This window comes from Rosa chinensis, chromosome 6 (genome assembly GCF_002994745.2).
Source record: "Rosa chinensis cultivar Old Blush chromosome 6, RchiOBHm-V2, whole genome shotgun sequence".
In the NCBI taxonomy this organism is placed as follows: domain Eukaryota; kingdom Viridiplantae; phylum Streptophyta; class Magnoliopsida; order Rosales; family Rosaceae; genus Rosa; species Rosa chinensis.
Genome location: NC_037093.1, coordinates 32,139,663 through 32,157,354, shown reverse-complemented (window position 1 = coordinate 32,157,354; position 17,692 = coordinate 32,139,663).

Sequence of the window (17,692 nt, the reverse complement as noted above, 5' to 3'; positions counted from 1 at the left end):
GTTCACTCCCTAACTGATTTCGTTCCGGTCGATTAAAGGCTGTCTCGACATTTTCAAGATACATTAAAAATTTATTTTAATGATTCATACGATATATGAGCCTCAGCAATAGAACCTTCTGGTCGTGCTTTGTTCCGAACATATTTATGGGGAAGAGGTGGATGATGAATGGACTCATATGGTAACCACTTTAAGGACTCATGTTACCACTTTAAGGACTAATATTACTATTTTGAGGACTCATGTGATAACTAAGAAAATTTACCACTTTAAAGACTTATTTTACCACTTGGAGGACTAATATTACCAGTTTGAGGACTCATTTTACCACTTTTAAGGCAATTGTATGCATGTTATACGTTAACACATTGTAGAATTTTCCATATATATATATATGGTTCTTTTATTAATATATTCATTTTTTTTTTTATCATTTTAAGAAATCATTTGTGGGACTCATATTTCGATCACGTATCGGCAAATTGATTATTTAGGTTTCTATGAGTAGATTATTTCTGCACACTTTTAACCAAATTGATAATTGTTAAGGTGACGAACTAGATTAAATCAGTAGATATACCGAATATGTCCAACCTTAACCTTTCATATTCACTTATGTTAAATTAGTGGATCCCATAAGCTATCCCTTAAAATGGCAAAAAAAAGAGAAAAGGATCCCTTAGTAGAGACGATTCAAGAGGTTCAATAGCTATGAGGACAATGAATAAGAACTCGATCAAGAGGCACCTGAACAGAGATGATTCAAAAGGTCTAATAGATTGAACCTAGGATAAGAGGTCTCTTAGATTGAACTCAATAGGTGACTAGAATGAGTCAACAAGATTGAAGACCAAAGATATCCCAACGCAAAAAGACAAAAGAGTCATCTTGAAACTAATGTGCTAGTCTCAAAGGGATCATTATGCATAAACTAAATAAAATTTTAGATTTTTTAGTTATCAATGATTCAAATAAACAGATGGTTAATCTTAGTATTCTCAATTAAGCGAAAACACATATAAGTAGCACCTAATTGTTTTTATACGAGAAAGCTTGAGTTGTATAACAAATATGCGAGAAAGTTCAAGTAGTCGCATACGCAATAAGCGACAACACATAGAACTTGTTGTCTAATTTGGTATTCTGTGAGAAATTTTCACTTGTCACATAAGCATAAAGAGACAATCAGTAGAAGCTATCATTTAATTGGTCTTTTGCGAGAAATTTAAAGTTGTCGCATAAACATTAAACGACAATTCATATAAGTTGTATGCAAGGAATTTCAATTTGTCACATAAACATTAAACGACAATTCATATAAGTTGTATGCGAGGAATAAAGCAACAACCCGCAGAGGTCGTAGCCTAATTGGCATTTTGTGAGAAAATTAAAGTTGTCACATAAAAATTAAGCGACAACTTGTAGAAGCCATCGCCTAATTGGTTTTTAGTGAGGAAGTTCAAGTTGTCACATAATCATCAAGCAACAACCTATAGAAGTCGTCGCCTAATTGGTCTTTTGCAAGAAAATTAAAGTTGTCACATTAACATTAACCGACAACTCATAAAAGTTGTCACCTAATTGATTTTCAGCGAGGAAGTTCAAGTTGTCACATAATCATCAAGCGACAACTTGTAAAAGTCGTCACCTTATATGTCTTTTGCGAGAAAATTAAAGTTGTCACATAAACATTAACCGACAACTAGTAGAAGTCGTCGCCTAATTAGTTTTCAGTAAGGAAATTCAAATTGTCACATAAACATTAAGCGACAACCTATTAAAGTTGTTGCCAAATTGATTTTCAGCGAGGAAGGTAAGGTTGTCACATAATCATTTACCGACAACTCACAGAAGTGGTCACTGAATCAGTCTTCAGCGACAAAAATCTAATTGTCACAAAAAGATTAAACGACAATCCGCAGAAATCGTCGCATAATTAATCTTTTGTGAGGAAGTTAAAGTTGTCACATAAACATTAACCGACAGTTGGTAAAAATTGTCGCCTAATTGACATTTTGCGAGGAATTGGGTGTCGCATAATGTGAAATGGGCAACAACTGTCAATTTGTCACAAATACCTACTTTATGCAACAAATTGGTTGTCGCATATGAGATCATGTGCGACAACTTAAATTTCCTCATATTTGACAAGTTTTTGCGACGATTTTTGGGTTGTCACAATGAAATTCCTCGCTTTTGCTATTTTCTCTTGTAGTGGCATTGTGGAGTCCTCTTCGAAAAAAACCATTGTGGAGTCAACAACCGATGCCACCAAATAAAACCTCCATCGCCAACCCAAGCCACTCCTCTTCCATATAGATATATATACATGTATCAATCCTTGTATTAAAAATTAATGTTGTGTGTATTTTCAGTGTTTGTGTTTCATTCCCACAGATGATATCAGCTTCCCCACAGTACACAAAAGCAGTAGTACTAGTAACATCTATTTCCCTCCTCTGTGGCGGCCATCTCCGGCAGCCGCCTGCACAGATGATGAAGAAGATCACGCAGCCCTAATAACTAGTCCTGTGGAGAATATCGAGGGGGTTGATGATGATCAGATAATAGTTAGTAGTGATGTTCATGATCAGGAAGAGAAAATGGACATGCTATGGGAGGATTTCAATGAGGAATTGTATCCGGTAAGGTCAACATCGGATTACAGTTACGTGTCCGGCGAGATGCTGCAACTGGGTTGTGTAGGTCTTAGTGCTTTCAACTTGTCCAAATCTAATGCTGCTAGAAATAGTAGTACTATTACAAACCCAGGTGTGGTCGTGATTGTCAAACTCTTGAAAAGGCTATTCTTCCTCCATAATTCTCATCATCACAACCTCAACAAACCTCCAAAACGGTGATCAAATCTACCTCTCACTGTGTCATCATATGTTGAATACATGTGTTTGTGTGTCATTTTGTCACAAACATTGTTATATATTTTGTCTTAATAAACAGTAATGCAGCCAAGTACTTGAATGTAAAAATGGAGAAATCAATGATCATATTGTACCAATTACTGAATTTTTATATAGTACATGCTTTTTCCCCTTTGTCCGGTGCTACACTGACTCATTACAAAAACAACATAACCACAATATCCATATCCTGTGTAAGAGAAAAGGGAAAAAGTTTCAAATTGGAACAAAAGGCAACATAGAACTATGATTTGGATATAGTGGTAGTTGTCCTATGGTATTGTCTACTTCACTTGCATCCTGAAGGGCAATGAATGAAAAAATGGGATGAATACAACAGAGTCAGGGTTCTTCTCTAAAGAGGTAGGTCTCAGTGGTAGAAGCAACTGAAGCGATGGTTACTTCAATCCATACAACAGACTTGAGACTACAAAATCCCCATGTGTGGCCTATAGAAGGTCAGCAATCTGCTACACTGGCCAAACAACAGCCATAGAATAGATTTCAGCAAGCTCCAAACTCAAAATTAATTTGACAGTCTAGATCAACTGCTGGATGATTTGACGACTGAGATTGCATCGCTCTATTTTTCTTTTCCATTAAATAATTTCTGTAATTCTAAAACTTCAGAAAATCACAACAAATAGCTCGGATATCTGAAAAATTACCCGAAAATTTCCATGAACTTGTTATGTCAGGTACATTATTATTAAACCCTTAAATTGATGATTTCACTTCCTTGAACTTTCAGAAAAATTTCCCGAGTGACCTTAATACTTATCGAGATTACAAATTAAATCTCAAACAATTTCACTTTGGCTCCTTAAATATTTCCAGGCTCACAGTTCCTAAGTTTCAGTTTATTCAGTTCAAATATATTTTCTGGGAAGCAAACTTTGTTGCTAACAAGTTGGCTAGCCTTGGCCTTGATAGAATTAATCCAACTATTTGGTTTTCATGTCTCCTCGTTTCAGTGTCCCCAGCATTCCACTTGAATCAATTAGGCGGGGGTTGTGTCCATGGTTTTCGTTGTAGATGTTCTTTTTCTTTCATAAAAAACAAGCAAACAAACAAACAACAACAACAACAACAACAAGAAAACCGAAAAATCAAGGCATGATAATTAATAAACAAAACTATTACTACCCTTGAAAAAAAATTCAGTCCTTTACTTCTGCAAAATACACTACTACAATAACGGGCAAAGGCCACATGTGTTTTGCCACGCCTTAAAACAAGGGTGGGAACTTCCACTGTTTGGGTGATGTGAGATGGTATCAGGTACTGTAGTCATGATATTTTCCCACGATTGCTTATAATTGTGGATGAGTTAATTTTTTATATTTTCCTTATGTACTAGAATCTGATAATGGGCATTGAAAAATGAAAACTTATATTATATTCTTTTTTCTTTTTTTTTTGGTTACATGTATTATATTCTTTCTTGTTCTCGATCTCCTATCTCCCCTCTCTCTCATTCTCTCTCTTCTCTTTTCTTCGAGAAGCTCTCCTCTCTCTTCTGTGCTCCCACACTTGAATCTTCATTCTAATTCCCTGGACCCAAACTATCAATCCCCATCATCCAATGAATTGTCCGTGAAGGGGATCAAGGGGAGTCTCAATCCTCTACCGTCGGCTTGCATCAGCGACATGGTGATGGCCACCGTGAAGAAGGAAAAGCCGGATCTGAGGAAGAAGGTGCCGCCGGCCTTTTTCCATTGTTTATACATTTTTCATTCTTTATAGATCTGTATCTTCTAACTGCAGAAATTTTGCTCAAACTTGCTTTTATTGTTTCACTCTGCTTATTCAGATATGCAAGGGGTCTTTGTTCCAATTTCTTCATAGATTCATAGTACTTCTCTGCTCTGAGTTAACTCGCTCTGTTTTTATGTATGCAAGGATGGCCGCCACGATGCACGCCAAGTTAAACTAGATCGGAAGAAGCTCAACTAGATCGACATCATCAGAATCTAGTTTCAGTGACCTAGTTTTTTATGGGTTTATGCCTATCAACTCTAATCAAGATCCCCAATTTCATCAATGTGAAATTGGAATTCGTAGTGGTAATTTCTTTTCTTTACTCTTTTAGAAAGAGATTCCCCAATTTCATCAGTTTGCTTTGATGTTAATACAACCTCTTTTGATTTTGAACGTCACAGGTTGCTAAAGGCCTAACTTGTGGAACTCCTCATATGATCAGTGCTACGATTGAAGGCCTTGCTCGGTTGGCTGATGAGTCTTCTGACCTTGTTTTCAACTGCTAGCAATTTGCTACGATTAAAGTTCGTTTCATTTATAATTTCTTTTAGATCTGAACAATTGTTTATTGGGTCAAAGTAAACATTGAGTTTTCAAGTCAAAACCAATCTCCATGGCGCTGCTCTGAGTTAACTCGCTCTCTGTTTTTATGTATGCAAGGATGGCCGTCACGATGCACGCCAAGTTAAACGGGAAGAACCTAAACTAGATCAACCTCATTAGAATCTGGATCTGGTTTCAGTGTTTCAATATAGTATGGATCTACGCCTATCACCTCTAATCCAAGATCTCAAATTTCATCACTTGAATAGAGGCTGAAACCATGGCAGTGACTGAATCTAAGCCGATCATCGATGAACGCATTCATCCCCAGAAATATGAAATAAAATGAATAAGATCAGGATATCAGCCATCCATCCCCAGGAATACTCGATATTGGACCAGAAATAATTAATAAAAAAAAATTATCATAATGAATCTTTCCCACCATTGTTGTTGGTGGTCCCAGTATGTCAGAGCTTCTTCAGAGAAGCCACACACCAAGTAAATCGAGACTATTAAGGGGAAAGCAACCCCTCTACAGGGCACTGACCCTATTAAAAGTGGTTGTAGTGTGGCTATGGCTGCTAGACACACACATGTGTGTCCTTTGAGGTCTTTTTGTCACGCAAGCTGTGTGTGGCCTTTCCCCATAATTGTAGTAGTGATAAAATACAAAAATATACTCAAATACATGAGAGAGATAGGACAATTGGGCACAATGATTCAAAGCCTTCAAAGTTAAAGATTGAACTTGACAAGACCCGCCCCGGATTTCACCCCGAAATCCGAGGTAGCCCTGCGGGGCCCACTTTAGAAGAAATTCTACCAAAAAATTTGGCGGAACTTCCTCTAAAATGGACTACCCAAAACCTGTAGAAAACATTTACACTTCTAAATCAATTCATCCTTATGCTCCTGGAGCCACCCTGCTCCCCAAATCAACATCATCCCAATTCATATAACACCAACCACAACTTGAATGTAGGGCTGGCATTTTGAGCCGAATGGGCCGAGCCAGCCGAATTTCGGACCGAGCCATACCGTTTTGGGCCAACTTTTCGGCTTACCGAGTGTTCGGCTCGGCTGAGCCGTATCGATACTCAGGTTCGGCTCGGCTACGGTATGAGTATTTTGCATACCGTCGGTATACCGTACCGACCGTATGTACACGTATATACCGAAAAATTCCCAAAATATTAGAAAGAGGCAGGGTTCGAAACCCTAACCCCTTACAAACGAGCTCTGCTCTCAACCACTAGAGCACGAGCTACCCTCATTATATGATGTACAAATCTTATATTTATTACTTCTTCACCTCCAACATACCAAATAATTCAGAAAATAGACAAAATGTAAGTGGCGTGGTTTGAACCGCTGACCTTTCTTGAAGGGACATTGCTCCCAACCACCAGGTCACGAGCTTTTTTTAATACGGAGTGTACAAACTTTGTATTTATTAGTTCTCCAACATCAAACAACTAATATAAGAGGCCCACGAGGACCACAACCCCTGGTCTCCTCCCACTCTCCTCTTCGTCTCTTCTCTTTCCTCTAGAACAGAGTGTTCTGTTCTCTCTCTCTTCTTCCAGAAAATTTTCTTCCTCTTTTTTTTTTTTTTTTTTGTTGCTAATAGAAGCGTGGCCCCCACTCTCCTCTTCGTCTCTTCTCTTTCCTCTAGAACAGAGTGTTCTGTTCTCTCTCTCTTCTTCTAGAAAATTTTCTTCCTCTTTTTTTTTTTTTTTTTTGTTGCTAATAGAAGCGTGGCCTGGGCTTTCTCTTCTTCTTCTTTGTTGGCTCAATAGCTACTTTTATTCTTTGGGGTTGCGCAGCTAAGTCTGAACCTGTGAAAATTTCTTCCTCTTGTTTTTAGCTAATAGAAGCTCTGCATGTTCTGAACCTGTGAAAAATTTCCACCCTAGAATCCAAAACAGTAATCGAAGGCAGGATTATAAAGATTTGTGAAGAACCCCAAATTTTGAAACCCTCGTTTGGGGCAGATTGGCAGAAGCTTTGCAGATCTTCACTATGGTGAAATACACACTGGTTTTCCAAAAACAAGGTAATAGAGCTTGATTTCGGAATCAAGTTGTTTGGCATTGATGTTGATATATTGATGAGACATAGATCGACGAAGGCACAGTTGCATTCGGTAAAGCCTAATACCGAAATAAACTAACCGAAAATTCGGTATACCGATCTGTCGGTTTGGGATTTTGACGGTACGGTTACGGTTGCGGATATGGGCTCAACTTCGGTTCGGTAGCGGTAGGCCCAAACTATGCTCGGTTTTGGGCCGAATCCAGCCCTACTTGAATGACATAAATCCCATAGATAATCAGAGCAATTCTAACAGAAAGGTATATAAGGAAAACCTAATTCAGAGGCAGACGCGGAAGCCATGCTGTTGACTATGCCTCAACTCCATGTACGTCCGTGACAGGACCCGACCCAGGAATCGCCCCACTTACCTGGATACGAGCCTGCGGGGCCCACTTTAAGCGAAATCCTACCGAAAATTCGGCAGAACCTCCCCTAAAAATGGGCTACCCAAAATTTCACAAACCTGGACATGATTTCAACTACAACTTCTACTCAACCTACTATATCGAATTTACAATCCAAGCACATATATTACATCCGAAAAGCTCAAATTCCAACATAATCCTCCGTAAGCAACAACAACCCATACAACAACATCCACCAAACTTCAAAGAAAAGGTTTATCAGAGCAACACTAAACTAAGCCGATATCATACAAGGTAGGTTAAGTAATAACCTATGGGCAAAAACGGAAGCGCTGATTTCCAAGGTTCTTGAGCCTGGACGCAATCTCTGCTAATCTGAAATCTGGGCATTTGAAAACGAAGGGCCCAGGGGAAAACATATAAAATCCATTAGAGTGAGTGGACAAAATCGAAACTAGAATCAAAACAATTTATGGTATGCTTCCCCATTTCTCTTTTTAACAAAACCATCATGCAGCCAAATCCTATGAAGTTCCAACTCAAATCCTTTTCCATGAAACTCATTTGATGACTAGGAAGGACTGCTTCCTAGGCATCTCATGCCATCGGGGAGGGACTCCCACCCGATGACGCATCGGTAGGGACTGCCAACCGGAGTAGGAGGCGGTGATTAGTTGGGACTGCCAACTAGCCACAGGTAGTAGAAGGGACTGCCGACTAACTACCTCAAGTCATCTGGAAGGGACTGCCGACCAGATGACGTATCGGGTGGGACTGCCACCCGAGCTGTAGTTTGGAAGGGACTGCCGACCAGACTATTTCCTAGAAGGGACTGCCAACTAGGTAAGATACGCATGCGCCAAACTGGCCTCCTTATCAACTGTTTCCTTTTTAATCCTTTTCTTTCCATAAAATTACATTTCAAAACTTAATTCCATGCTGCATGAATTATTTAAAAAAATAAAGGTCCACTCACAAGTGAATCCCGCAGCTAACCCTGCTGCCTGCCTGTGTCCTCCTCGCTCGAGGGCTCAGTACGTCCTGTCACAATAGAATAGGATATAATTAACCATATAATGAGATACTCTCAAAAAACAACTCATTCCCCTCGGAATAAGCATCCGTTATTCACAAATGGTTAAAAAAAAACGCCCATCCTTTAATTTGGGATTAAATTCTATCATTCCTTTACAATCTCAATGCCCTCTAATTCAAACTACTCAACCAATTTTTAATTCGATTACTCAATCGTTCAAGGACTTCACTTAATTTAAATCTTCACAAGAACCTTTCGATAACTAAATCAATTTAATCTCACCTCCTTCATCACAAACTACCACCAATCGATAATATAAATCCTTCCAAAAATTTCCACAATCATTCTTAATTTTTTTCCCTTTTTCTAATTCACGATTCCAACTCCACCTTCTCAAATTCACTCTACTACCTAACAAATAATTCACAATAGTCCTTTAACAAGAGAATTCACCCAACACTACCAACATGACAAATCCAACAACCATGTTCAACAATCCAAAACCAACAAAACCTCAATATCCAACAATTTCAAATTTAACACAAACTCAAAGATTAAATTCAATTCCAATCAACCTATTTATTCCAAAATCAACTTCATAACACACAACCACCTCTAAACCTGCAACAACAACCAAATTCAAGTAGGAATATCCAGAAAAATCAAACAAGAACCCAAGAATTCGAGAGTTACTGTTCATAGTACTGTTCACAGTCTCAAACACCTTCAAATCTTCCTCCACCGATCAAAACGAGCTGCAACAAGGTTAGGAATACGTTCAGTACTTCCCCAACAACCAAAACCCAAAGAAATTCGACCGGAAATCGCCGGAAAACTGAGATCAAAGCAAAAATCCATTTTTTTCCATTTCTGCAATTCTCCTCATATCTCCAAAACCAAAACTACCCAAGGTGAAATACTTACATAGCTAGAAGGAGAAGGAAGAGAGGATCACGCCGTGCCCAACGATGAGTCCTGGGGTGGCCGGACGGCGACGAATTCGCCGGAGGAGTGCGACGGCGAAAAGAAAAGAAAAAGGGGGAGGGGTGACTCGGGTTCTACCTGTGCTCTCTCCTTCTATTTTTTTTTTTTGATTCCTTTACCTTCTTTCTCTTCCCATCTTTTTTTAAGCCCTCCTTCCACAATTAGAAGCTCACCAAAAAAAGAAAACCATGCCAAAAATAGAAATTTCTATTTTTGGTCATAACTTTTCCGATATAAATCCAATTTAAACAAACTACGTGTCCACGAACTCGATTTTTCGTATTCTACGACAATCTCAAAGAAATTTCCTAATTTACCGGACTAAAGAAAAGTCACTTTTCGGTCAACCACGGTAAAAAGTAATTAGTAGGTACGGGGCATTACAGTCCGACCTCAACTAATTTCGCCTGCAAACTGGGCATTTGAAACCGAAGGGTCCTGGGGAAAGTACATAAAAACGTTAGCGTGAGTGGACAAAAATAAACAATTTTAAACAAAATGGATTTTTATACTTTCCCACAATTATTTCATTAAAAACTTTTGATGCATGCAATAATTAAGAAAACAAACCACGAGAAGCTCTGCTCAAGAAAAACCGACTAGCCCCGCTAGTCACAAATAACCACAAAGAAGAATTGAAATTCCGATGCTCGAGAAATAGGACCAGCCCCGCTGGTGAAACGGAAATCGGACTAGCCCCGCTAGTCAAGAACAACAAATAAAGGATATGAGGAAGAGATTTCACCATACGGGAATGGAGCCTCCCAGACTCTACCTACCCTCGACTGCCACTCACACATAGATTGTGCGAGGAGGAGAACTAATAACATCGACTTCCACTCACACATAGATTGTGTGAGGAGGAGACCATTACCTCGACTGCCACCCACGTGAGGAGGATAATAAACTACCTCAACTGCCACTCACAGACACAAAGTCAGTGAGGAGGAGACCTAATCACATGACCCGCGTATGGGGAGGAAAAAATCATCGAAAACCAGTAAATCCATATAGCTTCCCCACATTTCTCACAAGATAAAATCCATGTATTCAACGACGTGACCCCGCACGCCAAAATAGTCTCGAAGTCATAAACAAATGGGCGAGAAATAATAAATCATTATAATTTCCTTAGGAAATCCCATTTCCGATAATATTCCAGAAAATCTCAAAATCATCATTAAGGCATTCCCAATTCCGAAACCGAAAGTCGATAAATATAAAAGAGATAAATCGATAGATCAACGGCGTGTCTCACACGCCAAAAATATTCTCGGATCAATAATGATTAAGCAAGGAAGTTCAATAATAAACTAATATTTCATCGAAATCCCATTTCGAAAATCTTTTAAAGTCTCAACTCGACGAATAGAATATGATTAAAAAGTAAAATTTTCCGGAAGTCACCTCGGAAATAAATAATTCGTCAAATAATATTATAAATCATAACCAACCTCTGAAAATCATTATTGAAGTAAAACCACGAGATAAAACGAATCAACCTCTGAAATTTTAAATCATATGCTCGAAAGGTAATATATTAATTAAATAGAGCATACTTAAAGAAATAAATGCATGCATCATTTATTTAAAAACAAAAGTCCACTCACAATACTATTCCGACGATCATGTATACAAGTTCCTTCATCGAGCCGGAGCTCGGTACGTCGCCCTGTACACCATTATATTCCGTAAGCGACAATTCGACAATTTAATACGAATTCCATAATCAAAACCTCACAAATCAACTCTCCACTTGTTCTCGGATTCAACCCAAATTATACCACTAATACCAATTCATTATCTTAAAGGTTCTAAGTCAGAACTGAGAGATATCCGACGGTCGGATTCTCGTAATTCATTAATCGAAACCCTAAACTTCGGAATATTTGGAAACAATTCCAAACTTCTCCAATCTTCATCAAAATCACAATTTCAAGCTCTACTGCAATTATAGAATTTAACAGGCTAAAAACCAAAGCCAAACACCTGACTTACGCGCCTCCACGCGCCATCTACAGTGGCAGCGCATGGGCCCCATGCGCCGCCGGCAACCACCTCCGATGACCACCAAAAATTGGCAACACAACCTACTTAACAGACCCAACAATTTTCTCAATTGCAACACAATCCAATTTTACCTTTAACTGCACAAAATTGGCTGGTGAAGCAAAACCCAGAAAATTCAAGAACCCTAGGATCGGGTTTTGCTCGATTCTCCCTCCACGCTGCAAATCGTGGCTCAAGGCTAGGGGGAAAATGATCCTTGGCCAAAACCGCTCCTTCGACGTCGATCTTGTGGCCGGATACTGCCGGAATCGGAAGAAATCACCGGAATTCGTCAAATGGGACCGTCGGGCTTTTAGGCTTTGATCTCACTTTTCCGACCAAAACATCACCACCCACGGCCACAGCCGTGTAGAGGGGTGATACGTGCAAAAGCAATCGCCAATTTAAACCCTGAAAAATGTAGTTGTTAGTATAGAATAAGCAGGGATCGTTCAAGCCGGGGATTGAGGGTGCTTACATGTGAAACGAAAATAAGAAAATGAATTTACAAAACAAACGAAAATAACAAGTATATATAGACAACAATTCGAAATTTACAAAGAATCCAAGTTATAATTAGATTAGGAATCCTACTCCTACTAGAATACATTTTACAAGTCATAGTTATATTAGAAATCCACATACAACAAGGATTACTAGTTATATACTAATTAGGATTACTTAATTATTAAGAAAATAAATTATTGACCAAGTCAAACAAGAAATACTAAGTCAAAACTAACTCTAACTACTTTTCCTAAAAATAAGGAACCAATCCCTAAAAAATAGGAGCACATAAAAAATACATAACAAACTCCTAAAAAACACTAAAACTAAAAACAAACACATATTTACTATTCACGGAGACACTATTCACGAATTTTTAAAAACATTTTTATTTTATTTTATTTTTATTTTATTATTTATATGAACATGCTACCTAAAAATCTAAGTTAATTTTATTTATTTACACAAACAAGAAAACATAAAGATAGGGGGGTTTTGAAGATCAAAAACAGAAAATTTCCAGAAAATAAAGATTAAAATCGTTTCTATACAAAGGTGGGAAAAGAAGAATTTTTCGAAGAACACTTGTCAAGAACTCATCAAGATCAATATTTTCATGCATCCCTTAATCTTTTTAATCACCATGGAAAGCTATCAACCAAGAACACAAAGATCCAAGCAACCATTGTCCCCTTTTAACTTTCTCTCTTAAGTCAAATTGAGAATCAAGTCAATTTTATTTTGAAAAGTTCGATATCAATAATGAAAAATCCCGTTTTCAAATCATTAAGTTCAAGAAAGAATCAATAGACATGCAAATCCAAGGGCGTCAATACTCATCATCACATGCATAACCTGATTTTCGACTCAAAGCAAGCCTTTACTACTTATTCGAATTAGGCTTCACCAAGCATCAAACCTAATTACTAGCAAGTTACATGCAAGTCTTCCTTTTATGTTTGTCAGACCAAGTGAATCGTTAACATGTACTGAAGCACAAAAATCAGATTATCATTCCATATTCGGCAATTAATCAAGACAAAGAACACATAAACATATCAAACATAGAAAAGAACATCAAAATTGCATCCAAAAATAAGATTGCATACTCAAAAGTTTAGGTTCACACATAGAAAATCCAAAGCAGAAATTCTATCTAACAAGTACACCAAACCGTGAATATATGTATGGTAAAGCATATGAACAACCCTTAATTACGTCCCAAAGATCCAAAGCAGCTCCAAGGTGTCGCAACAAGTGAAGATCACGGCAATGGAGGAAGATGGCACGGCAAAGCTCCTTGAAGATTGTGAAAACCTGAAAACTAGAGAGAGAGCAAGTGAGAATACGAAATTGTGGAGAAAAGTGTTCCCCTTGAACGTCTAATACACAAGGTATATATAGGAGAACGTCTCAAGGCACTCCCAATTCGTTTCTACTTGGTTTCTCTTAGTTCGTGTTGATTTAGGACTCCTTTCTCACAAAACAGATTTCCGGCAGGATTGACCTCAGTCCACTAAAACAGCCATAACTTTCTCTAGAAAATAGCTATTGATGAACCGTAAAAAGATATGGAAACTAGACATCCGTAGCTTTCCAACCATATAAAGATCATAATTTTATGAGCTCTGAGCGATTTTTGACACTCCGTTGAAGTTGACTGATCTGCACAAGCAGATTTCCGAATCTGTAATGAATTCGACTTTTAATGCACAAGTTGAGTCCAATTAGATTTTCCTTCACATCACATGCCTCTCACATGCCTTCCACGCCTATTCTAAAGTAGAAACGTCAAGAACCTTCAAGAACCCTCAAGAATCTCACGAAATTCCAATCCTTACTCAACAAGAAGTCCAAATTCCACATTGCTTTGTAATTCGAATCTCTTGTTGCTTCCTCTTCCATGTGCACGGCATATGACCTTCTTGAGACTTCTAGATGCTTCATGAACTTTCCAAAGCTCTCCTAGTGCGAGTAGAACTCCATATGCAAGTAGGTTTCCTAGTTGAATACAAACTTCTTTTCTGCGATTCTTCTACACTCTTCCGGAACCTTCTTGAGTAATCCTTATCCAACAGGGACTCCTTGTCACACTAGGATTCCATATTTGAGTAGAATTGGGTTTCCCTGTTCAAGTAGAACTTCTAATTTCTGCGACTTAAGAGTTTGAATCCAAGTCAGCTTCTGATTCCTACTCTAACTAGGATTCCTTTTCCTAGTCAAACTGGGAGAACTTCCATTTCTTCATTTCTTTCCATTTTTGCGCCACTTGTGCTTCCTTAGCCGTTTTCGGACCTTGAGACTCCATTTTACCTGAAAAACACTAACTAAGTTAAATTGATCAGGTTAAAGGAAATAACTTAGCAAAATATAGGGTTTAAACATTATAAACATGGCATTTATGCTCCTATCAAATACCCCCACACTTAGCTTTTGCTAGTCCCTTAGCAAAATCAACATAACAAACCAAAAAGACTAAGACACAAAACAAAGACTAACGAAAATACTAAGTATAGAAGACGAAAAACACAAAGACTCAAGAAAAACGTCAAAAACACTTAGACAAAAATCAAGACAAAAACGTCACAAACAAGACACAAACATTGACACACAAAAACCTCTATTGCCCTTTAACATATTGTCTCAGAAATCTCATACTTTCAAGTCACCAAGATTAGCACATAACCAAGCATCACATCTTCAAGATATTCAAGAGCTAAATACAAAATATAATCCACATATAAGCATGTAAGACTTGGGGGTAAACAATGGTGATGGGTTCTTTAACATATTTCAAATAAGTCATGATTCAAACCTCACATGGATATATCACTCTTTCTTCTCTCAGATTCAAGGCTCATGCTTAAAAGCTTATCACTCAAGTATATGTGAAAGATAAACAAGTGTATCACATATGTATAAGAAACGAAAGCACATATATATTTTTCAAAGATCTCATGAAAGATATCAACCACTTGCACAGATGAACCCAAGCCATAAGTTCAACAGTTATAATTCATCTCCACATCAAAGGCTGTCCCATCTTAAGGATCAAAGAGGTCTTACAATTAAGGTTGTAATGGGGCCAAGGCTTAAGGTTAAAAGAAACGAAGGGATAGGAAAATCACAAAGTATCCTAAAAACCTAGCAGAGCACTTGTTGATGTAGAGAGACTACTTTCCTCGAAATCCACCATGTATAGCAAAACGTCATGTATCCTCCAAGGCTTATAAAAGGGCCAAGTGTCATCATGTTGGGCCCAAACTTCATTCCAACCTTCTTTTGAACAAGTGTGAATTGGACAAAGACCAAATTCTTCAACAATGGGCCTTCAATTTAAAACAACTCCAAATCCACTAAGTATAGGGGACTAAAATCCATAAATATAAACAATAATACATATATTTTTCTTTATTTTGCCGAAAATATTTCTTTTTTTTTTTTTTTTTTTTTTTTTTTTTTTTTTTTTACGATTTCAATATCTCTTTTTTTTCTTTTTCGGCAATTACAAACAATACTTCTTATGGATAAGTCTACCCCCACACTTGAACTTCTTCATGTCTTCAAAAATTCATCATTGACGCCAAAACTCCAAGCAAAGTCTCAAAAATATGCTCCACTAAGTCTTTAGAACAAAGGGTATGGATATAACTATACTAAGGTTAAGGTTAAGGAATTTTGAGGGTGATGAAAGAAAAGGCTTAATGTAGGCTCAAAATGGTTAAACTAGGGGGGTTCCACGACGGGCACAAATGGGGACACAGGCTATATTTGGCTATGGTGGTAAAATCTTAAGTAAGTACCTTCATCCTTTCCAGAATCAGGGCCATATATTGATCATAAACGTCTCAATGAGCATAACAGTGAATTCTAGCATTCTCTAGTCCATCAAACTTAATCTATGGCAAGTAGTCAATCAAGATGAAAGAATAATGAGATCAACAAAATCATCGCCAAGAAAATAAGAGTATAATTCATTTTTTCATTAATCACTCAATAAAGAAAGGGCACATGGCTCAAATTCTCACTTAGGGTTTTTATGAATCACAACTTATCTTCCACATGTTCATATTCTGTACCAAAGTTACGCATGCACCATATCTACTACACATTCATATGCTTTTCATACATCATAGTTAACCAAAGAATATCATCAAACATTATCTTAATCTTGTGATGCTCTTGTAGCCTTAATTTCAGAGATATAAGCTCATCCTAGACAGTTAAAAGGGCATCCTAAGATTCAATCACACAACAAAACAAAACAAAGAACAAAATTTTTTTTTTTTTTTTTGAACAGTGACGAATTTTTTTATTATTATTAAAGTGACGAAAATATTTATATTTTTTTTATTTTTGATTTTTTTCTTATTTTTTTATTTTTTTATTTATTAATTTTTTTTTTTTAGAGACCACAAAACTAACTATCTAAAAACAAAGTGAAACGTTAAACCCTTCCCCCACACTTAAATCATGCATTGTCCTCAATGTATAAACAAGTATAAAGCATGCAACGCATAAATCAAGCATGGAATAAGAGCTAACGCAAGAAATCCTAAAACAAAGAAAAATTTACGAAAATAAAAGAGAAAAGGAAGAGTTCAAGAGAGCAAATCTGCGTTGATGGCTCCTCCACAGCTACGGTTGAAATGGGTTGCCTCCCATGCAGCGCTTAATGTTTAAAGTCTTTCAGCCTAGACTTGTATCTCCATTTATTCCAATATATACACATAACAAAATGTCAAAAGTATGGATATATACAAGACTAACAAAATTTTATGTATATATTTACAAGTTTTACAATTTTTACAATATTTAAGTAGTTAACTCCAATAAGCAATCGTGAATCAAGGTTTAGACACACGGCCCAAATATTCTAATTTTAATACAAGTCTCCCTTCCCTTTATCTTTTGGTAACTCTTTTCACACAGAGCCAGGTAGTAGAGGAACGATTTTGGCGGAGCTCAGCTCACTTGATTAGCAGGGGACGAGACCCTTTGCTAGCACTTCTCGTATCCAATCAACCTAGACACCCTATGCTAATAAAGTGTGCCTACTTGATAAACAAAACTTTGACAAGTATTAACAAGAGAATATTTCACCTAGTCCATTATGACTCACAACTTCTTACCAAACCCAACTATTTTCGAAAATTGTCTAAGTATATTGACTCAATGAGACGTCATGAACTTTGTTTTGGACGTGCGGCCCAAATCCTTGCCTATACACATAGTCTTTTTCAAATCCTTTGGGCAACCTTACTGAAATGGCCAGGTGGGGGAGGACGAGCATGAGAGGTAGAACCCATTTTGGCACAAGCTACTCCCACATAGTGGTTTAGGCTCGTTTGATTGCACTTCTGGATTCAAAACCCGTCATGAACGTTGTCCCCTTTCTAGACACCATTCCACATAGGCTATACTTACTT